General features: G+C 40.7%; 1 protein-coding gene across 3 annotated transcripts in view; it reads left to right on the top strand.

The window, feature by feature from the left end:
• STXBP5 (syntaxin binding protein 5) overlaps positions 1 to 25,110 on the top strand; it is a 184,524-nt gene that overhangs the window by 5,361 nt on the left and 154,053 nt on the right. The window lies entirely within an intron of this gene.

Here is a 25,110-nt window from a genome sequence, read left to right as displayed (position 1 = left end):
TTCACTTCTATGTGCCTCAGTGACCTCATCTGTCAAATGGGGAGATGAAGACTGTGAGCCCCACGTGGGACAACGTGATCACCTTGTATCCCCCCAGCGCTTAGAACAGTGCTTTGCATATAGTAAGTGCTTAACAAGTACCATCATCATAAATTTGCATTTATTTCCATAAATATCCCTCTCCAGCCCAGACATTTGAAAACTGACCTCTTCTCTTTGTGTTATCAAAAAGCAGGACTAGTCCTCTGACTTGGGTTTGGATGAAGAGTCGTACCACCCATTCATTCATTCAGTAGTATTTATTGAGCGCTTACTATGTGCAGGGCACTGTACTAAGCGCTTGGAATGTACAATTCGGCAACAGAAAGAGACAATCCCTGCCCATTGACGGGTTTACAGTCTAATCGGGGTGTTACTCACTATGTATTCTCATTGACTGAAGGTCTGGCTGCCTTTTAGAAGCTCCAAAGTAATTGGATTGGAAAAATCTTTGAAGATACCTTTTTAGTTTGTACTTTTGTCTCAGTGAAACCTTTAGTTTAACTGAACTTTTTCATTGAGTTCCCAGATCAGAATGATTTCCCTCTTCAGCCTCCCATCCCTTTAAAGGGAAATGTTTCAGTAGCAGCATCTTTAAGGCTGCCTGTTCACATTAATTTCCTTCTTGTTTCCCTAGTTATATTTTCCAGGTGGTAGAACATTAAGGTTTTTTCCTGTTGGGGCTATCCAGGGAAAAGATATTTTCATTTTAAAATATTCTGTCTTATTGAATACAATAATGCTGTGAGCACTTATATCAGTTCTTGACTTTCATAATAAACACAAATATACTTGGTGTTTTAAATAAAACAAAATGCCCTCTGTTTATCTGTCAAAGGGGTTGAATTGCTTATCACTTCCTATCCTGGGTTTTAATCGAAGTAATGATGAGAGAGCATGGAAAAGCTCCTTGGGTAAAAGGTAATCTGGAAGGTTGTTATCCTTCTGAATATCTGCAGCATTAGGTCGTAAAAAGTATCTGATTTTAAAGAGTTATTTTGATGTTTTATAGCTCTTTTTTTCTTTTTTGGCTTAATCTTTGTGCAGTAGAACTTTAATGATTTAAATAATGTATTATACCAGTGAAACCTCAATAAAATGAGGGCAGGCTGTAACAAATGAAATCCAAGTCATCATCCAAATAACTGCCAAAGATAGGCAATAACCGCTGTTGCAGTGGAAATGGTTTCCAAGACGACTTTAACATAGCAGGGTAGTAAAAGTAAGGTTTTAAAAATTTAAAAATTTCATTCTTAACATTTGAAAAATGAGATTTCCCAGGAGTAATACCCTCCTAATTGGACCCCAAGGGTTTTTTTTTCTCTGATCTCATTAATTTGCCTTCCGCTTCTTCACCTTGCATCTTGGGGTGCTTGGCACTATGTTATCTGCTGATGTTTTTCTGAATTAGTCCCCACTTTTTAAGAGGAGTGATGATGGCGGAGCAACTGCTTTGGCCCAGACACTAGAGACCTGAGCTAACTGAGGAGAGCACAGTAGCCTGGTGGGGAGGGGTGGGAGAGGTGCCAATTCCAGAGCAGGGTGGGCCTTGCTTTGGAGATGCTCTTGCAGAGGGCTCTGGATTAGGCAAGGTTCGTCCTCGTGGCTGGGATGGAGCCTCACCTAGTCCTGGTTCAGCTCCGCCCTGGCCCAGGTTGGAGAGCCATTGGACTGGTCATTATGGGTGCCTTTGGCCTAAAGAAGGCCTCACTCAGCCCCCACCTATGGTCCAGGGCAGGGTTTTTACCTTGGCTGCCCAAGTCTTCCTGCTCCAGTCCAAGTCTCCCTTTTGACCATCTTCTGACTGATTCTGAAGTAGTCAGAGGTGGTGGCTCTCTCTCCTGCTACAACCCAGCCTGCTCACTTGGCTCCTCCGGTGCTCACCTTTTCACCGTCCCTTGATCGCGTCACTCTTGCCACCCACCCCTTACGCATGTCCTGCCCCTGGCCTGCAGCGCCCTCCCTCATCAAATCTCACAGACAATTATCTTCCCCGCTTCAAAGCCTTATTGAGGGCACATCACCTCCAAGAGGCCTTCCCTGACTAAACCCTCCTTTTCCTCTTCCTCCATTCCCTTCTGCTTTTCCCTAACTTGCTCCCCTTTTCATCACCCTCCCCCTCAACCCCGTAGCACTTATGTACATATTTGTAATTGATTCATGTGTCTTAATGTCAGTCTCCCCTTCTAGACTGTAAGCTTGTGTGGGCAGGGAAATTATATCGAGAAGCAGCGTGGCTCAGTGGAAAGAGCACGGGCTTTGGAGTCAGGGCTCATGAGTTCGAATCCCAGCTCTGCCACTTGTCAGCTGTGTGACTGTGGGCAAGTCACTTAACTTCTCTGTGCCTCAGTTCCCTCATCTGTAAAATGGGGATTAAGACTGTGAGCCCCACGTGGGACAACCTGATTCCCCTGTGTCTACCCCAGCGCTTAGAACAGTGCTCGGCACATAGTAAGCGCTTAATAAATACCAACATTATTATTACATGTTTTGTTATATTGTACTCTCCCAAGTGCTTAGTATAGTGTTCCTGCCACATTAAATGCTCAATAAATACGATTGAATGAATGAATAATACAGAACTGGGAGTTGGAGGCACTCCACTCTGGTGCATGAGGTGCTAGGTCCATTCTCAACCAATCAGTAATAATAATTATGGTATTCAGCACTTACTATGTGCGAGGCACTGTACTAAGCTCTGGAGTGGATACAAACAATTGGGGTTGGATACAGTCCGTGTCCCACGTGGGGCTCACAGTCTCAATCCCCATTTTACAGATGAGATTACTAAGGTACGGAGAAGTGAAGTGACTTGCCCAAGGTCACGCAATAGACAAGTGGCAGAGCCGGGATTAGAACCCATGACCCTCTGACTCCCAGGGGGCGTGCTCTATCCACTGTGTCATTCTGTTTCTCATAGTAGTTGCTGATTTACTCTACTGTCCTGCAGAACTCGGTCCTGAGAGTTTGGGGGACTAGAATGAGTGGACACCACCCCCATCCTTGAGGAACTTGGAGTTTAGTGGGGAAGGCAGACACTGGCACATGATTTACAGATAGGGAAAGGAAAAGGGGAGAGGTACATGAGTTAGTGCTTAAGAAGTAGGATGTGGAAGAAGTGTGTAAAACAAAAGTGCTATGAAAGTACTGTTAAAAGCCTAAGGACTTAAAGTAGAAATGGTGAAAAGGCAGTAGGGGAATATGAGTAGTGGGGATTAAAAAGTATTCGGGGATGCCTCCTGGCAGAAATGTGATTTCAGAAGGGCTTTGAAATTGTGGAGAGTGCACCAACTTGGAAAGGGAAAAGCTTTCAGGCAATGGTGGGGGAGGCAAGAATGCTGCCTGTTTCTAACTGATTCTAAGGACAAAGAAAGAGTGAAACATTCTCTTAGAAAACACTGTAGGGGCATTTGCATTTCTGGAATATTTTGAAGGAGACTGTAAGCTTGTTGTGGGCAGGGAATGTGCCACATTGTAATATTCTACTCTTCCAAGCACTTAGAGCAGTGATCTGCACATAACTGCTCAATAAATGATTCTCACACATCCATACTTGTGTGTGTGTGTGTGTGTGTGTGTGTATCTAGGGAAAGAGAGTGAGCATATGCGCTATGTGGTAGACTCCAGATGTACATACTTTGAGATCTTTTAAATGTCTTTTAAAGTGCTTTTTCCCTACATCCATGGCTGCTGCCATGGAAGGTGCGTACTGTGGTTAGGAAAGAGGCCTGAAGCAAGATCCTTGTACAGAGACTTATAAAAATGTTTCCCCTTTAGTGGCTTCAGAGTTATGCCCCAGACACAATAGCAGGTGAATAGCTGGTTGCAATCACAGTATTTTTATCAGCCCACTCAAAAATGCCCAGTGCGTGCAAATCCCATATACCAGCCATAGCCCTGCAGACCTTGCTGCCTTTCTTCTGGGTGCTCCAAAGGCACAGACACTTAGGAGGGGGTTGTGGGATGCTTCCTGCCTGCAGCTCCCGCCGTCATTCATTCATTCAATAGTATTTATTGAGCGCTTACTAAGTGCAGAGCACTGTACTAAGTGCTTGGAACGTACAGTTTGACAACAGATAGAGACAATCCCTGCTCAGTGACGGGCTCACAGTCTATTACTGCCCCATCAGTGTCCGACAGCAGTCATGACTGAGGCTGCAACCGTCCTTGAGGAACTGGCTCCTCCCATCCTCCCGGTTCCATCCTCGGCATTCCCACAGAAAGGAAGGGAGCATGTTTGGTAGCTAGGATTTAAGAGGGTGAGACTAATTGAGAGAGAGTCCCCAGTGAGAATTTTCTGCTCCAACAGCTGGGTGAGCTGTGAAACCAGAGAAGGGGCAGGACATGGCTACTACTGTAGCCTTTCCCCTGGGTGAGAAGGTGGCCCTGTCCTGGCTTCCTGTGTGGCTCTTTCTTGGGACTACAAAAGTAGCTAGCACTACACATCACATCCATATTGATACACACCGTATACTTTTTCCCCTCTCATTCCTTCTCCCTTACCAACACACACATTGCACCCAAAACTCTGACATGCAGCCGTATCCATAACTCCAAATACATTCTCCTCCAAATCCATCACATACCTAACCAAATTTGACCATGCAATTCTCTCCTTTCCAGTTTCCACTCAAAAACATAACCTTGTGCCCCCATAAACGCATCCCACATACACCCATTTATCTCCTTCTCTCTAGTGCACTTTCTCTCTCTTCCCTCTCTCTCTCCCTGTCTCTCTCTTTCTCTCTCTTCACACATACATATCCACTTGCAGAAGAAGGTATGAATATACACTAGAGCCATACTAATTTAGTGTGCAACAAAGGAATAGATACACTGAAAGGCAAAGAAGAAAACCACAATAGGAGAATGAGAAATTCATGGCCTATCAAATTTAAGTGAAATAATAATAATGTTGGTATTTGTTAAGCGCTTACTATGTGCCGAGCACTGTTCTAAGCGCTGGGGTAGACATAGGGGAATCAGGTTGTCCCACGTGAGGCTCACAGTCTTAATCCCCATTTAACAGATGAGGGAACTGAGGCCCAGAGAAGTTAAGTGACTCGCCCACAGTCACACAGCCGACAAGTGGCAGAGCTGGGATTTGAACTCATGAGCCCTGACTCCAAAGCCCGTGCTCTTTCCACTGAGCCACGCTGCTTCTCTTAGTTTTCCTAATAATCCAGAGATCGGTTGATTGATCGTCAGGCATAAAGAGGGATGGAGTACAAAGGACACCTTTGGAAATGCAACTATTATGTTTATTTAGGTTTAGCCTAGTAACTGGTGCTGATTCATACTGGATGCAGTGATATTCTTCCTTGAACCATAATTTATTTTCATTGAGGAAATTTATGCATACTGAGGTTAAATGAGTCAGTTTTTAGGACTGAACAAAAGTCAGTATCATGTTTTGAGAATTTTGCCAGTTAAAGTTTGAACGAAAACTTTATATTAAAGATGTTGACTGTTATTCTCATTTGGTCAGTTATATTCTCATTAGAATAAAATGCATTAGTGAACCATCTTTTTAAATTACCCAATGTTTTAGCATTTATGGTTTGCTTACTACTGGAATTGCTTGGTTTGCTCACTACTTGATACACTTTTGTAGGGATTTTTTTACTCTAAATACATAGTATTTGGAGAAAGGACTGTAGTGCATTATGTAGGTAGCATTGTTTATGACCAGTGAAAAGCAAAGTGAAGTTTATGCCCAGTACTTCTAGTGATAAACAATGGGAAGCAATGTAGCCTAGTGGATGAAGCACAGTCCTGGGAATCAGAGGACCTGGGTTCTAATCCCAGTTCTGCCACTTGTCTGCACAGTGAACCAGGACAATTCACTTTAACTTCTCTTTGCTTCTGTTACCTTATCTGTAAAATGGGACTAAGAACTGGAGCCATATGTGGGACATAAACTGTGTCCAACCTGATTAGCTTCTATCTACCCAGCCTTTATTAAAGAACCTGGCACATAGTAAGTGCTTAACAAATACCATTAAAAAAATTACCGAGTTTGCCATTTTGACTCTGGTATGTCAGAGAGAAGCAACTAAATAGGGAGAGGAAATAGTTTTCTTTAAAACAAGCACTTTTCCCCAATTGATTTTTCTTCTCCACTGATTATACCCCCTGAGAACTACCACCTTAGCACTTCTTCCCCAACTGTGCACTTGTGTATATTCACAACTACACCTAGCACTTATATACTTGCCTTGGAGAAGCAGCCTGGCTTAGTGGATAGAGCACAGGCCTGGGAGTTAAAAGAACCTGCGTTTTAATCCTAGCTCCGCCGCATGTCTGCTGTGTGATCTTGGCAAGTCACTTCACTTCTCTGTGCTTCAGTTACCTCATCTATAGATTGGGGATTAAGAATGCTAGCCCCATGTGGGACAGGGATGGGATCCAACCTGGTTAACTTGTATCTACCTCAGTGCTTAGAACAGTGCTTGGCCCATAGTAAGTACCATTATTATTATTATTATTACTCTGCTGCTTCAGCACAAAAAGCCAGGCAGACCCATTTTTCCTTTTATAAATTGTTATAGTGTTTGTCTCCCATTAAATGCAAGATCTTTGAGGACAGCCTATCTCTTGCTTCTGGTGTACGCCAAGTACTTTGTATAATGTTGTGCCCACAATAGGTGTGCTAGTTGTGTTCCTTCTGTCACATTAAGGGCAACAATCAATTGATCAGTGGCATTTATTAAGCGCTTACTATGTGTATAGCAGTGTACTAAGTGGTTCAGAGAGTACAGCAGAATTCAGGGACATGTTCCCTGCCCATAGCAGGCATACAGTCCAGAGGAGGAGACAGTCTAGACAAGCAAGTCATTGCTAGTTCTCCCCAAAATTTTACAGATAAAACCATTTATAGGCATTTTATTGCCACTTCTGTGCCTTAGCACCATAAACCAGCAAGCAGTCATCACAGTACGTGCCTTGGTAGCTGCTGTGGTTTTCACTGCTCATACTAGACAATTATTTTCAGGATTTTTGCCCGCCATGTAAGTTACCTGTATTAATTTTCTTGGACAGAAACCTCGACTCATCGCTTACTCTACAGGAGTTCCCCTTCTTCTGCCTGTTTCACAACCCCCACCCCAAACCTGGTGAGCTGTGCTTTGGACTTAGGAGAGGACAGTGCAGTACTGTAGTATTCTAATATGTGGCACTCCTTAAAAAGTTCACATCCTTTGTAAATGTGTCCAGCCAAGGAGAATGGATACTTAAGATGCCCCAGATTTGAGCAGTGGCATCTTACCAACTACCTAATCACTATCAGAGACCCATTTCTTCTGCTACTGGTGGCATTGATTTCTAGGCAGTGTTATATTACTCTTATCACTTGTGAACGTTGAGACCATAGGGGATATTCCATTGCATAAATATCAAAATCCTGGAGAAAAAAGACCTCTACAACAAACTTTTGTGACCACATCAGAGCAACCCCAAAGAGCAAGAATTACCATCTGCCTGTACCAGTGGGACAAGCAAGGGGATGCCTAGCAGACAGCCATTAAGACTGTGGACAATTGGCAGGCATTAGGACTGTTTTGATGTGAGTAATTCTGAGACCAAAGAGTTACTTGGCAGAGAAGCAAGCAGAGCATTGCCAACATGCTGCAGTTTTTCATATTCTGATTATTGGGAAGCTTGCTTAAGTCTCTGCCATGACATTCAGAAGAACGTTTTACAAATGTTGGAAAGAAGTTTTTGCAACTAAATAAACAATGCCCCATCAACACCAGATCTTCCCAGTCACAACTAAAGATGTGTTTATCAAAACCTACATCATGAAACACAACAAACTAAGAAGTATGTGTCCAAAGGCACGCAAGGTAACAAGACCTTACAAGTGAATGTCAAACTGAGGTTTTTTGCATATCCTTAAAGATTGTGGAATGATACACATCACTCTGTATCACCGAAGAGTAGAAATGGCTCAGTCCTCTTCAAAGACAGAGGGAATGGCAGAAAGATGTCAGGAAATGCTTCAACCACCTTCTTAACCCATCTTCCCTCATTGATGACTGTTCTCTATGGAGGATAGTTAACCCCTAACACCACCATAATTAGAAACATGAAATATGGCAAGCCTCCAGATCCAGTGGAATCTACAAGCAAATCTACATCTAAATCTACAAGCAAGAAGCACGTTTTGCTTAGCTGCCCACATAGATGCTCTGTTTGCACATTCTGGAATGCTGGAAACAGCTGGGAACTCCCAGCTGCTCCCTTTACCACTGGCCTGCCAAAGCCCGCTGTGAAGAAGAGCAGCTTTACAGCCCCCATGCCATCTGGGGCTCCCGTCAGCCTCCTTACCAGCCGGACAGGGTGAGGAAGCAGCTGCATTGTGAGGCCGTCTTAAGTTTGAAAATGTTTGGGTGACTTTTGGGCTCTCAATAGCCTTAACTGAACCACAAGGAGGCTATAACTCAGCGCTTTTAGCCACAATGCCATATTCATTCATTGAATCATATAGAGGGCTTACTGTGTGCAGAGCACTGTGCTAAGCGAATACAGTGCAGCAATAAACAGACACATTCCCTGCCCACAATGAGCTTACAGTCTAATAATAATGTTGGTATTTGAGAAGCAGCGTGGGTCAGTGGAAAGAGCACGGGCTTTGGAGTCAGAGGTCATGGGTTTGAATCCCCACTCGGCCACTTGTCAGCTGTGTGACTTTGGGCAAGTCACTTAACTTCTCGGTGCCTCAGTTACCTCATCTGTAAAATGGGGATTAAGATTGTGAGCCCCAAGTGGGACAACCTGATTCCCCTGTGTCTACCCCAGCGCTTAGAACAGTGCTCGGCACATAGTAAGCGCTTAACAAATACCAACATTATTATTTGTTAAGCGCTTACTATGTGCAGAACACTGTTCTAAGCGCTGGGGTAGGCACAGGGGAATCAGGTTGTCCCACATGGGGCTCACAGTCTCCATCCACATTTTACAGATGAGGTAACTGAGGCACAGAGAAGTGAAGTGACTTGCCCACGGTCACACAGCTGACAAGTGGCAGAGGAGTGGAGACAGACATTAATAAAAGTAAATTACAGATATGGACATAAGTGCTGTGGGGCTGAGGGGAAGCACGGAGAGAGCAAGTCAAGGTGACACCTATTGCATTTACCATTAACCTTGTCTTCTGCTATCCTTGTGCTTCATCTTTCCTTATGTGTCTGTCATTTAGCCCTTAAGTTTTTAATGGTCCAGCTTTGGTGTATAATACTTGTCAGTGTATTTTTTTACTTCAGAGTTTAGAATAATATTTTACATCAGTTAACTACTCAGTAAATGCAACGAATGATTATGAAAACGCCCCAGGATTTCATAGATGCCGCTTGGTTTTTATCATATCCAAGAAGGCAAAGAATGCTGACTCTGGAAGGTATCATGGAATTTTATTGCTGTCCATTTGCGGGCAAGATCCTAGCCAGAGCCTTGTTGGACTACTTACTGAAGAACGTGGTGAACCATGCATAGTTAGAATCAAGTTAGATATCTGTGGATAAGATTTATACCGTGTTACATACAATTTCAGGGAGCAGTATTGAGAGCTACATGGCATTGTTAGCAGACTTCATGAAAGCGTTCTAAATACTTTGTAGACTTGGGCCCTGGAAATCCCTGAAAAAGTTAGGCTGTCCCTGAGAAGTTTATCAAGATACTAAGAGTAAAATCACAATGGGAGGAGTCTTGTCAAATCCTTTTCCCATCACCCATAAATCAAATCTTTGTATTTGCTCAGCCTGTTATACACAAACACACCTTAGGCACTAGGAGAATTCTGCTCAATTTAACAACTTATTTACAAACACTAATCAGTCTTTTCAACACCCCTTTGAGATTGATAGGTATACCTGGCTCTATTTTTATAGGGAAAATACAGGCAGGATAGAAGTGTTTTGCCTGAGGTTATACAACAGTTTGCTGGGAAGCTGGATTTCAAGTTGTGATCCCAAGTTCCTTATGATTATGAAATAGGTTAATGTTACCTCCTGTGAGAGGCTACTAAGTTTAAAAAAAAAAGGGAGAGGTACAAGGAAACGGCTTGCTTTTCTCAAACATGCTTGGTGGTAAAAAGATTATATATGTTCAGTATTATTAAATGTAAATGATCCTAGTTCTCTTATTTGATGGTAAGATGACTTTTAACAAAAAAGTGCCTAAACTTGAGGTGGAAAAACCTATTTCATCTGGAAATAATTCTTTTCTATTTTTCAAGAAATGCACTGAAGTTTAGATGCCCTGTTGAGGGGCTCTGTGTTTCTAGAGCGATCTCTCCCTTTTTATGTAGTGAACATGATGTGCATTCCAAAGAACACAAGTAATGCCATTTCTTCTGGGTAGGTCAGTCACCTATCTACCTGTATCTGAAAGTGGGAGCATGTTGCTTGAAAAAACTGCATCAGAATTATCCTCTTTGATGTCAATCTAACATTTAGAGATTTATCCTGTAGCATGCCTAATTTTTTCTTCTTTGTCTAGGGAGTTCATAGTGGCTTCATTGTAGACCCCAAGAACTGAGTTATCTCACTTCCCCTTCAGCCTCTTGATATATTTAAAAACATATTTTGGTTGTCTCTAATTCACAAACCCAGCCTCCATCCTCAAGTACAAAAGCCATAATATTGGGAGTACATAATAAAAAAAAAAACCCCGAATGTATATTATTCTGAAGCTGATCTTAGCATCATGTCTAGGAATTGAGTAGTGTAGGCAATTGGAATAGCTGATGTCTAATAATAATTGTGATATTTATTAAGCACTTACTAAATGCCAACCACGAATGAAGCACTGGGGTAGATACAAGATAGGCCTCTAAGTGTAAGTAGGAGGGAGAACAGGTGCTTTGCAGATGAGAGAATTGAAGCAGAGATTAATTAAGTGACTTGCCCAGTGTCCCAGAGCAAGTAAGTGGCAGAACAGGGATTAGAACCCAGGTTCTCTGACTCCCAGGCCCAAACTCTTTCCAGTAGGCATTGCACTTTAATTAATTCATTACTTCAATTGTATTGATTGAGCACTTACTGTGTGCAGAGCACCGCATTAAGTGCTTGGAAGAATATAGTCCAATGTTAGAACAGTGCTTGGCACATAGTAAGCGCTTAACAAATACCATTGTTATTATTAGCCACACTCCCTTCCCACTCAATTGTAAGGGTTAATTAAACCATCAGTTGAAGGTTTCTGTTATGCAGAGAAGAATCCTGTTAAAACAGGGGATTCCTGGGGTGAACTAAGTGAAATATTTTTGTTTCTTTGACTACTAAAGCTAAGGATGGCTGCAGAAATGGATCAGAAATGTTAGGTCTGATCCGGATCAAGCACTGAACAGCGAAATGAGCATCTAATCCTCATAAGATCTGGATCAGACATCAATCCAGGGTGCTTCAGATGTGTCTTGGGCCTCACTTTGGTGGCGAGGAGATGGAAAAAGGGAAACTACCATACACACATGATTGGTTTTATGGGCTGCTGTGGTTTATAGTTCCAGAAGAATGAGAAGCAGTCAAGATTATTCCAAAACCCTGAAAGTTTTCCTAACCCAATCTCATATCTGGTTACCATTAATTGCAGGGCTGTGGGGCTCCATCTGGAATATCTTGATGGGGTCAGCAGAGGCAACACATTGGTATCCAAATCCAATTGGATTCACTGTTATGTGGCCCTGTGGACTCAGTATCCAAGACTAATGTGCTTGGGCCCAGCCAGATCTTAACTGGTTGATACAAGATAGACTGTATGTCATGCTCTGGATTCTGTGCAGGCAGGGTCTGTAAATAGACAAAGATGTAAATGAAACCAGGAAGTGGTTGGCACATTTTGTAATTTATGAATTTTAAAAATACATGTTCTATTAAATACTTAATATTTCAGGTTGATGGACATTAAAGCAGAAAATCAACTTCTATCTAATGATTATGTATGAGATTTAAGTATATTGTAGCTGCATCCTATACTTGTGTTTACAGTAGATCACACTTAATTTTTTTGTGTGTGCTTCTCTGTTAAAAGGATTATTGATTCCATTTCCTTTTGGGAGAAAATATAAGTGTTTAGTAACAATCAGCTCTCCCATAGTATCCCAATGGCAGTAGATTAATTTATTCAGTTGTATTTATTGAGTACTTAATGTGTGCAAAGCACTATACTAGAGGCTTGGGAGAGTACAATGTAACAATAGTTACATTCCCTCCCCACAACATGTGGATATTGTACTTAGACTTACTTTGACCTGAAGAAAAATAATCCTATTTTTTCTGTGAAGTACATCTCCTGCATGGCGGTATATTGACATGCTAGTGTACCATTAGTCTGGTTTTCAGCTGATTTAATAATTTAATATTTTTTACTATTTGTTTTTGTGGTGACTGTCAGCAATTTCCTGAATTGTGTTAGCAACACTGACTAAACTGGTTTGGCCACTCATTTTGAGAATATATCAAAGATTTAAATTTTTAAATGTTTTAATAACTTCTGTGATATTGGATCAATTTCTGAGTCATCGTATACATGGTATTTAACATAGTTTTCTCCCTTAGTTGCATTTTTCCAGAGGTTATATTATTAAGCACACATAAATTCATAATTGCTATTTTAATGTAATACCTACATTTTCAAGGTTGTATGTGGGTGTTGCAACTTGATTCAAATTAACATCAGTAGACAACAGAGCTATCCTGTTGCAGAGACAAAAATTATCAGGGTTTAATTTAAAGTAGTTCAGAGAAGTGAATTCTTACTGGGTTTTTATGTGGCTTTGCTGAAGGTATAAACATTTTTTTCATTGCCATAGTGTTATGGTTATACTTACAGCATTAAAAGAAAACACTTCTGAGTATACCTGGAGAAGAGTGCTAGAATGTCTTCTTTGCGGTGTGAAGGAGATGTGTGCTATCTTGCACTGCCAGCCTGTTCATTTTCTGTTGGTGAACTAGATTCAGCAATGGGGAAAAAGGTATTTTGTCTTCTTTACAGGGGAACAGATGAAGACAGAGAATTGCTCTATTTTGGCTATGACCAGTTTCTGTTCTCTCAAACCTGAATATGTTTCCTTTGAAGTCGGCAGTATCTCCTTCCTTTGGATGTTGAACCGGCATAGTGCAGCTATTCCTGGAAATGGAAATGAGTAAGGAGATTATAAAGGAGAACCAGCAGGGCAGTAACTTTTCCACACAGCATCCAGAGAGAATGTTGAGGACATCCTTTCATATTTCTCTAGTAGCTTGCTTTCCACTAGAAATCAACATCTTGTATGGAGGAGGGAGGAATTAAGCTATGGGTGAACCAGGTATTAATCAGTCGTATTTACTGAGCGCCTTACTGTATACAGAGCACTGTACTAACCCGTTGCAACAGTACAATAGAACAGACATGTTCCCTGCTCAGACGAAGCTTCCAGTCTAGACAGCTAAAAAGTAGTAGTAATAATAATAATAGTAGTATTTATGCACTTCTTATATAACAAGCACTGTACTAAGTGTTGGGTAGATGCAAGATAATAGGTCCCACATGGGTCTCACAGTCTAAGTAAGAGGGAGAACAGGTATTGAATCCCTGTTTGCAGATGAGGGAACTGAGGCACAGAGAGGCTAATGGATCACTCCAGGTCACATGGCAGGTGAATGGGGGAGCCGGATTTAGAACCGAAGTCCTCTGACTCGCAGGCCCATACTTTATCCACTAGGCCATGTTGCTTCCATAGACATTTAATGATTACTCACACATAATAATAATAATTGTGGTGTTTAAGTCCTTGTTTGTGCTGAGTGCTGGGGCAGATACATTACTGATATTTTACAGATGGGAAAACAGAGGCACAGAGAAGTTAAGTGACTTGCACAAGGTCACACAGTAGGCAAGTGTTGTAGCTGGGATTCGTATAAAGGTATGCAGACTCCTATTCCCAGATCCTTTCCAATCATATTAAAACATTTGCTTGGATTTAATTTATTTGTTTAAACTTGCCTGTAACATTATTTTGAGCGATTTTTCATGAGTTGCTGAATTTGTTCTCAAAAACTTAAGCATACTTTACCATTGATAAGCATTAGAAGAGTTTTATTGTACTGTGTAAAATTCCTTTGAATTTTCTTTTGAATAACAAAATGAACTCCTTTCAAGGAAAAAAAAAATAAATTGTACAAGCTTTTTTAAAAGGAGGACTTTCTAGTCTTATTTGGCACCTATTGTGTCATTAGATCATTCAGTGTCTTCATTAATACTAAAGATTAATACTACCCTGTTTTCTTTAAATCAAATCCTCCTTTGTAGTAGAATGATAAAAATAAAATGGCCTAAGTGAAAAGGGATTATTAGTCATAATATCTTTTCGTGAATGGACATTCGTTCCCCAAATTTAGCCTTTTAAAAATAACATGCTAGGATCTATATCAAGTATTATTACTTAATTTCTCATTGAACATTAAGACTTGAAAATGAATATACTTAGAATGCCTTGATAGGACAATTTTATGTGCGCATGAGACTGTGCTTGATAAGACCCATGCAAGTACAGCAACCCTTCTGTGTTTATATAAAGGTTTTCCCATATTGCAGTGATGCATTTGTGAAATGTTTGTGAAGCACTGTTTTTCATTCTGCAGTTTCTTTTAGTGCTTGTGATGACTCTGCCTTGAGTCACCTCAGTTCTATTTGCCATAAACCAAGGTTGCCTTGTTGCTGCTGACTGTCAGCTGTCTCAGCTATGCTTGAGTGTCTGATGTTTTGCTTTATGGTGGTCTTTGAAACATTTATTTTGTCTTCCAAGTTGATGGTCTTTGCTTCTTAAGTTCACAATCTACTAACTTCCTAAGTTGTCCCATTCTTTTCAATTACACTGTCCATCAAGAGTGTGGTGTTATAATCGCAAAAGCAGTGAGCTGGAAAGGATCACTAGAGCTCATTTTTTTCCAGGTAGTTTTCATTCAAACTAGGGGTGTTAAGATAAAATTTGACCTGTGAGCAGATTTAAGTTTTGGAATGCTAGTGAGGTTGAGGAAGGGACTGATGGAATAAAACACTTTTTGCTCTCTGTCCCCTTCACCAGGCCATCTCCAGTTTTGTTTTTTTTCTGTTTTTTAGAATGGAGTGGGTGGTGCACCAGAATGGGGAGGACATATGAAGCCCTGGGTTGTGTAAGCTGTGTATCTCAGTGAATGAAAATGTCTAGTTCTCTCACTTTGTCAGTACTCTTGCTAAGCTAAAGCTGTTTGAAACTGTGCCCCTGAGATAGCCTTCTGCCTGAGAGCTGACATGGCTGAATCTTCCTTAAAATCCAACATGCCTCTACTCCCCAGGAGGCATCCCAAGGAGCTGGGACAACCCACACTGCATCTACAACTCCCCCAGCTTTGTGTCTGCTGGTACCTGCCAGGGTTTAGGAAGAAAGGGCAAGTATCAGAAAGAAGTTTAGATAAAGGGGTGTGAGCCATATCCATCACCACACCCTGCTTGCTTTCCTGATTCCTCTCAAACCCAAAGTGGTCTCTGGTCAGCCCAGGTTTAATGAATCAACCCACATATGAAAGGCTATTCCCAAAGATGAGATTGCTATAGTTTTGTCAACACATCACATATGCTTTGGCGGAAAGAGAGCACATCAGTGTTGTTCACGAGGATCATTCGGTGGGTTAGCTCAGGAGGATAGGGGTTTTGTATCAAAGGAGAGTGATTCTTATGTGAGATTGGCACAGCCCTGCCTCCAAGTTCTCAGAATCAATATATGTGCAGCTTGGGCAGCAAATTATTTGAATTGCCTCTTGGTCTTGAAGCAGAGTTGGGTCTGAGAGGGCAGATGAGAGGGAGAGGAGTCTTAGCGTGGCCCTGATGTCTCCCACATAGGGTGGATGAAAAACTAATTGAGAGGAGAGAAAGATTCCAAGGTCTCTCTCTCTACTTGGTGTTCCTTCAGCCTAACTTGAAGGCTGAGTTTGTTTTCTAATTATCCCATGTAATGAAAAGAGTACAGGACTGTGAGCCAGGACCGATGGAGTCTCATCACAACTCCACAGCTTGCCTGCTGTGAGACATTGGGCCAGTCGTATAGCCTCTCTGCCTCAGTTTCCTCATCAGTAAAATGGTGATTCAACTGTTCTTCCTCCCCCTTAGACAGTGAGTCCCGTGTGAGATAGGGATATTGCCTAATCAAATTATCTTGTTTCTGTTCCAGAGCTAGACAAATAGTAAGCCCTTAACAAATATCACAATTATTATATTAAAGTTTGTCCTCCAGGAGGCCACCATCCTTGATAGTTTTTCAAATCTGGAAGTTAGGAATTGTCTCGATCAGCCTTATTCTTTTCAAGTTAAATAATTCAAATTGCTTTGAGGAAAAACAATTGGTAATATTCTGACCAATTTTATTTTGGACTTCGTGAGGTTTGTGTAGCTTGATACAGAGAGGAAACATGGAAAAGCATTGAGATGTTTTGTAAGACTTGTAGCATTTGTTTTACTAGAAAATAAAGATTGTGAAAACACAAAGGTATTGAAATTAATAAAATTAAGTAAGAAAAAAATAATTGTGGTATTTAAGTGCTTACTTTGTACCAGGCACTATACTAAGTGCTGGAGTGGTGGATTCAAGCTGATAGTGTTGGACACAGTCCCTATCCTGCATGGGGCTCACAGCCTCAATCCCCATTTTACAGATTAGGTTACTGAGGCACAGTGAAGTGACTTGCCCAAGGTCACACAATGAACAAATGGCAGAGCCAGGATTAAAACTCCTGACCTTCTGACTCCCAGCCCGTGCTTTATTCACTATGCCGTGCCACAGCAAATTGTTGTGGTAGGGATAGATTTTTGCAGGTCACACTACATTGAAGGGTAAAATTCATGGCCAATGGCATCATCTTTAACCGGAAGGGACAACTAACAAACTATAGGAACAGTCACGCTAACTTTCAAATGCTGAAAAATTGGCTTCCCATTAATCAGAAACTTGTTAAATTTTTTCCCAATAAATAGAGCTGATCATCTCAACCTTTATAACCCCTAGCATGGTCCCAAGCGATAAACACTTTTTCAGAATAAACCACTGCATTGTTTGCTGTATCCAAAGTCAAAGAGCCAGGCAGATTCCATCCTAAAAAGGATGAGATTAAATCAAGAAAGACATAATAAAGATTAAAATTTATTTTTATCTACTTTAAAAAGTATATAATTTATGTGATCATAATTTAATGTACAATTTATCATTAGAGCCTTATTTTATAGAAGAAATGGCTGAGGGGAGGGACATTGATGGCTTTTCTTAGGCTGCCAATGTAATTTTGCATTAAAAATTTTTATCACCTACCTCATAATGATTAACCATTTTAGGTATTAGAGAATGAATGAAGGAAAAAGAGAAAATGTAATGCTATAATTATGTTATGATTGTTGCTTTAGAAATTATTTCTGGCTTGGTTTGTGAAAGAGGCATCACCTCTCAATTACAGTCAGCAGATGGATAGAGGTGCTTAATTTGCTTTTGTCTTGTGTCCTACTGTAATTAGATATCATGAAGCATATGCATCAGCTTTGTGATTAGAATACATTTCATGGACGAGGTCATTTCTTTGCGACCTTGTGTTTCATCTCTTCATTGAGTAAATCTTCCCCTGACCCTTATATAGTCTAAATTGTGTGTTTGCAAAATCATTCTCATATAGATTATTTTTAACTACTGTATCTCTCTGCAGAGTGACTTTTTACATGTTAACGTTTGGTTCTATATATATATATACATATATATATGTATATATAACACCCCTGTGAAAAATCAATAAAAAGCAATGTCTTTCAAGTTTGATTTCAAGAACCTGCAACACTAGAGTGATTAGAAATATTTCTATGTAACTCCACATACAGTATTTCCTAAAAATAGTTTTGAAATCACAGCAAGCCCATACTTGTCATCTTCTGTATCATTGGCCCAAATGGTCCAGAATGATGCTCAGAGTTGGAAACGAGAGGTTTATTTGCTTATTGGAAAAATTAGCCTAACTGCTGACTTTATGCAGTTTTACTTCTTAGTTTAGCTAGTAAGTATCTGTGTTCATTTGCTTGGACTCTGATGTTTCCATCAAGTTTTCCAAATAGCAATTAACCCCACAAAAAAAGCTCTATATAGGAAAAACTAATAATATAATGGGGGTCCATTGTTTTATGAGCTATTAGTGGTTAGGAAATAGGTACTGTGGTGAAATTATTTTAGATCAGTTGAAAATATTTTTATTATGATGAAAGTACATAAGTTGAAAATGACACGGCCTTGTGGAAAGAGCAAGGACCCTGGGTGTCAGAGGACCTGGGTTCTAATGCTGGCTTTATTACCTCAATCACCTGCCTTCTATGTGACCTTGGACAAGTCACTTAACTTCTCTCTGCCTCAGATTCTTCATATGTAAAGTGGGAATTAAATACCTGTTCCCCTTCCTACTTCAAATCTGAGTCCAGTGAGGGATAGGACCTGTGTTCAATCTGATTATATTGTATCTACCCCAGTGGATTTGAATTCCTCCATGGTAAAGAACATATGTTTTTGGTATTTGAGGCTGGAACTCCCAAACATATTTGACAATCCTCTGAAAAGGATTGTTGGTAGTATAGTGGAAGGAAACTCAACTCAAGTTGTAAAAAAAAAAATGCTTCAGTGCATCAGAATCTCCATGATCTACCAGATACTTCTCCCAATGAACAAAAAAGTGATTTTATTCTAATTATTTATAACACTGCTTTTGTAAGTTTTCTAAGTGCCGAGAAGCAGCGTGGCGCAGTGGAAAGAGCACGGGCTTTGGAGTCAGGGCTCATGAGTTCGAATCCCAGCTCTGCCACTTGTCAGCTGTGTGACTGTGGGCAAGTCACTTAACTTCTCTGTGCCTCAGTTCCCTCATCTGTAAAATGGGGATTAAGACTGTGAGCCCAACGTGGGACAACCTGATTCCCTTGTGTTTACCCCAGCGCTTAGAACAGTGCTCTGCACATAGTAAGCGCTTAACAAATACCAACATAAATTGCCCTTTTTTTCAAATTCCACTATGCAAGTGAGTTAAAATGTTGCAATGAAACATTGTTTATATTAAAGAAATTTTACTCTGTCTTTTTTCACATGGATGATGAAATAGTAAGTTCAAGAGGATTTTCAGTGTCCCTATAAGTTAATTGAGAACCTGCTTCCACTGTATAGTGCTCTTTGAGTGTTTGGAGCACTGGTTCATGAGTCAGCAGTTAAAGTCTAAATAGACTCTGTCCCGAGAATTACAAACCTAAATCTCCTATGTTTTTCCATAAATAGTGTATCCTTTCTGGACTCTGCACACAGTGTACGGGAAGAGTGCCATTCTGGCAGCAGGGGAGCCATAGTTCCAGTCCGCGCTCTACCACAAGACTGCTCTGTGACTCTGGGCAAGTCACTTCACCTCTCTGGAACCTCAGTTTCCTCATTTGCAAAATGGGGATAATAGTGTGCACCTGTCTAGGTACCTCACAGGTTGCTGTGAGGACCAAAATGAGATAATTAATGTGAGAGCACTTTGGGAGTAAAAGCACTGTACAGAACCAAAACACTACTGATTGATTGCGTATCTCTGAGGAAATAAATGCTTTTTACTCTCACTTAACATCAAGAGAACTAGTACTTGGGTATTGCTTGTGGGGTTTTCTTGGAGAGTGAAGGTAAGTATTTACTAGGGTGCCAGGCACTGTACTAAGCACTAGGATAGATAAAAGATAATCAGGTTGGACACAGTCCCTGTCCCACATCAGGCTCACAGTCTTAATCCCCACTGTACAGATGAGGAAACTGAGGCACAGCCAAATTAAGCGACTTGCTGAAAATCACACAGCAGACAAATGGAGGAGCCTAGGATTAGAACCAAGGCCTGTACTCTTAACACTTGGTCACACATCTTCTTGTTGCTTGAAGATTGGTGGTTCCAAGAGGTACTATAAAAATATTCATAATTTAAGAACCAAATTTAATCAGTATTATTATAGACTTGAGTGTGCAGACCTATGTGTCCCTGTTATATATGTACACAATTGTTCTATAATGCCAGGGTGCAGTTCTCACAAAACCTCATCTGAAGGATAACTCCCACTATAGTGCTAACCTTTTCCGATGACACACATAAACAGTTACTCCGACAGTTTAGCATACAGAGCCCAAGCAGGCCTGTTTTGATTGAAAACCTATTTTTAACTGATTTCCAGCCAAAACTCCTTTTAAAAACACCTGTTTGAGCAGAACTGAATTTATATATTTATAGTTGATCAAAGTTAAGAAAGGCTTTATTGGAAGTAATGTATTTTAGATATATTTTTAGAAGCATAATGGGCAAGGTCAATTAAGTAATCCTTTTATTATATTTATTGTGGTGAGGTCTTCATTGGATTACTGTGTTCAGTTTTGAGTTTCAGATTCTTTGAGGGGTAAACTGGATAGTGTCCAGAGGAAAACAATGGGAATGATTTAAAGAAATGAAAATCATATTTAAAGGGAATGATTAAGGGAGTTTGGATTATTTTGGAGAAGATTGGGCAGTAATTTAATAGATGTGGTCTCACTGACCATCGCATTCTTCAACCAATGTGGAGTATCAAGTAGATTTGGGAATTGCATGTATAGATCATTATTTTTAATAATACTGATCCTCTACAGTCTTTGATTTACCTTGTGTGAATATAAATATGTATATGACTTCGATCAATGCAGATGTTACTGTTCAGCATAAACAATTTAATTCTCGTACCTCTGGATGTAGTTATTTGCTACAAGCAAATTTCATTCAGATTTACATACTTTTGGCTTCCAATCACTTAATCAGTGATACTTGAGCTCTTATTGTCAGAGCACTGTACTAAGTACATAGAGTACAGTACAACAGATTTGATAGACATGCTCCTTTCCCAAAAGCATCTTATAATCTAGAGGGAGAGGCAGATATTAATATAAGTAAATGACTCATATGTGCATAAGTAAAGTGGGGTGAATGCCACATGATTAAATGTCACAGATTCGAGCTCATAGGCAACACAGAAGGGAGAGGGAGTTGGGAGGAGGGCTTAAGTGGGGAAGGCCTCTTGGAGAAGTAGGGCTTCAGTAAAGTTTTTAAGGTGGGGAGAGTGGTGGTCTGGCATATATGGAGGTGGCTGGAGTTCCAGGTCTGAGGGAGGATGTGGGAATTGGGTCAGTAGAAGGATAAGTGAGATCAAAACACTGTGAGCAAGCTGATGCTAGAGGAGTAATGTGTTTGAGCTGGGCTGTAGTGAGAGAAGGTAGGGGCCAAGCTGACTGAGTGATTTCAAGCCATTGGTAAGAAGTCTGTGTTTTCAGAGGTGGATGGGTAACCACTGGATGTTCTTGAGTGGAATGATGTGAACTTAACCATATTTTAGAAAAATGATCTAGACAGCAGGGTGAAGTATGGACTGGAGTGGAAAAGGCAGGAGACAGGGAGAGTGATGCAGTTTGCCAAGGTGGCATCTGATAAGCAGTTGGATCAATGAAGGACCAGAGAAAAGAGCAGATTTTTAGCTATGTTGTGAAGGTAATAATGTTGGTATTTGTTAAGCGCTTACTATGTGCAGAGCACTGTTCTAGGCTCTGGGTTAGACACAAGGGAATCAGGTTGTCCGTGTGGGGCTCACAGTCTTAATCCCCATTTTACAGATGAGGTAACTGAGGCACCGAGAAGTTGAGTGACTTGCCCAAAGTCACACAGCTGACAAGTGGCAGAGCCGGGATTAGAACCCATGATCTCTGACTCCAAAGCCCATGCTCTTTCCACTGAGCCACGCTGCTTCTCAAACCAACAACATTCGGTGAAAGATTGCATTTGTGGGTTGAATAATAGAGATGAGTCGAGGATAATGCCAAGGTAATGGGCTTCTGAGTTAGGGAGGCTAGTGGTTATTGTCCTGGATAATGGGAAAGACAGAGGGCGGTCAGGGTTTAGGTGGGAAGATGAGGAGTTCTGTTCTGGATATGTTTAATTTGAAGTGTTGGCAGGACTTGCGGGTAGAGATGACCTGAAGGCAGGAGGAAATGTGAGACTGCAGCGAAGAAGAAGTAGTCAGGGCTGGAGAAGTAAATTTGGGAATCATTCCATAAAGGTAGTAATTGAAGCCATGGGAGTGAATGAGTTCTCCAAGGAAGGTGGTGTATATGGAAAAAAGAGGGGGTCCCAGAATTGAGCTGTGAGGGATCTCTCCTATCAGGGGGAGGGATCCAGAAGAGGAGCTTGCAAAAGAGACTGAGAAGGAGTGAGGAGTCAAGGAGGTAGGCAATAGGAAATGTTGGACAAAGACAATTGAGAGGTCTAGGAGTATTAGGATTAGGACATCTCGAAGGTAGGAGTAGAGGCTGTTGTATTTGGCAAGACGAAAATCATTAGTGACCTTAGAAGTTTCCATTGAGTGAAGAGGAGAAAACCAGATTGGAGGGAATCAAGGAGAGAATTGGAGAAGAGGAAGTGGAGACTGAATATAGACAATTCTCTCAAGGACTTAGGAAGGAATGCTAGGAAGGAGATAGGGCAATAACTGGAGGGAACAATGGCATCAAGGGAGGAGGGTTTCTTTAGGATCGGGGAGACATGAGCCTGTTTGAAAGCAGTGGGGAAGAAACCACTCAAAGGTGAATGATTGAATCAATCTATGATTTATTGAATGCTTTTTATTGGCAGAACACTGTACTAATCGGGAGAGTACAATACAACAGAGTTGGTTAACAAGTTCCCTGTCAACAACAAGCCTATAGTGTAGAGTAAGAGACAGACATTAATATAAATAATTTAAAATGTATTATCTGTGGTGGTCAGGGAAGGAAGAAGGTAGAAGGCAAATGTATTTATAAGGTATGAAGGGATGGGATCAGAGGCACAGGTGGATGGGTAGATGTTGAGAGGAGGGGAGAAATGTCCCCTTGAGATCTTCATGGGCAAGAACCCTTAGTTCCTACCTGCTCTATTAACCATTGTTTTTGTTGTCTTGAGGGGAGTATAGAGGAATGGACAGATTTGCTGCCCTTAATAAGCATTCCAGCTCATTCAAGTGGAGACCTCTTTTACCCCAGATGCTGTCAGTTTGGGGACAGGATTACCATTCCCCCAAACCCAATAATAAAGCAACCAACCTATTCACATGAAGAAAATTTGATAATCCCTTCTTTCATATGCCTGGAGAGACTTGAGCTGGAATTCCAAATTATTCTAGTGACCTTTTTCCACGTCTAGCTGTACAAATTTGGGAAGAGTCTGTAAACTCACGAGTAGAGAATGTGTCTGCTAATTCTCTTGTACTCTAAGTGCTTAGTTCAGTGCTTTGCACGTAGTAAGCACTCAAGAAATACCACTGATTTTTGTGCAAGTGAAAGGTTGAAAAGTCATGAACTACCAAGCTATTCAAAATTTATTCAGTGCCATTAGCATGATGTTTCTCAAATGTGGTCCCTGAAGGAATGCCTCTCTTCTTGGACATTTTTACCTTCAGGAGAAAGGCTGTGATGTGATGACCATTGTTTTGATGCTTATAGTTTGACTTGAGTTCCAGAATTCATTGTTTGGGATCCTGTCTTGCATTATGGAACTGCTTTAGAGGTCGAATGCAACTAAGTTCAGATTTCATAGTACTATATAAAAATCCCTGAAAGGGTCAGGCATTAAATCAGTTTGTGTTCACTTACTAAGGGAAGTAATAGAACTGCTTATATTGTAAGTCTTAGTTTTAACTGTGTATTTTATGTTAAAAATGGTGTGTAATATCCATTTTAAGAAGTACTTGTTAAAATTTAAATTATGAAAAATATGAGCTCTCAAGAACCCAAGGCCATATTCTCACTGCCTTGGTATAACCTGATTTTTATTTTCAACCGAACTATAGTTATTAGTTTTTTCAGTCTGTCCATTAACTCTTGTATAGATTTTCACAGCTGGTAGTAATTGCTTTGACTTGTTTCAGTCAATCTTTCATCTAAGGTTTTACTGATCATTATCAGACTGGCACTTTAATGCTGCTAGCTACCTGGCTCTACTTTATTACTTATGTATTCTATTAGTGCTGACCTATGTACTAAGTGCTGGGAGAGATACAAGACAATAGATCAAACAGAGGCCTTGTTCCTTATGAGGTTCATAATAACTTAAAGGTATTGTCTGATAGCTACATTTACAGAGTTTGTGTTGTCTTTTCACATTTTGGGTGTAGTTAGCTTATAATTCACCTTGATTTTAAGCTATGCAGTACAGTTTTGCCTGATTGACAGGAAACTGGTTGAGATTAGAGTTTAAGGCTGTTTATGGAACCTAGGTTATGGAGATCCTCTGACTAACATTTCTTTCAAGCAAGATGGCCAGTCATTCAATCCATTGCATTTATTCAGCATTTACTTTGTGCAGAGTACTTAACTAAGCATTTGGGAAAATACAGTATACACAGTTTGGTAGAAACCTTCCCTGCCCACAAGGGAGTTTACAGCCTAGATGGCTAGACATGCATGAAAATAAATTATGGATATGTACAAAAGTGCTGTGGGGTTGAGGGTGGGGTGAATGCTGTCTTGTGCTCTCTCCAATTTCAAAGAACTTTTGGGGTGATAGTCTAGATATATAGATAAGATAACTGGTTTAGAGGGTTGATTCTGATACCTTAGTTCCTTTTTTCTACTGTAGAAATGTGCTCTTTTTATATCTTTTGGTCCACATATCCAGCATACAAACCACACATTATACCACCGATACCTCCGTGTACTTTTATAGATAACCCATGTCTCTGCATTTAATAATATTTCAATACTGTGTGGTTTGTTTATTGCTCTACCCATACTTTTCTAAAAGTTTACTAATCCAGTCCATGAGAAGCAGCATGGTCTAGTGGATAGAGCATGGGCCGGAGTCCAAAGGACCTGAGTTCTATTTCTGGCTTCGCCACTTGTCTGCTGTGTGACCTTGGTCAAGTAACTTGACTCCTCTATGCTTCAGTTACCTTATCTGTAAAATGGGGATTAAGACTGTGAGCCCTATGTGGGTTGGGGACTGGGTCCAACCTGATTAGCTTGTTATCTACCCCAGCACT

Source organism: Ornithorhynchus anatinus, chromosome 2 (assembly GCF_004115215.2).
Source record: "Ornithorhynchus anatinus isolate Pmale09 chromosome 2, mOrnAna1.pri.v4, whole genome shotgun sequence".
NCBI lineage: Eukaryota > Metazoa > Chordata > Mammalia > Monotremata > Ornithorhynchidae > Ornithorhynchus > Ornithorhynchus anatinus.
This window is presented reverse-complemented; position numbering and strand designations above follow the sequence as displayed.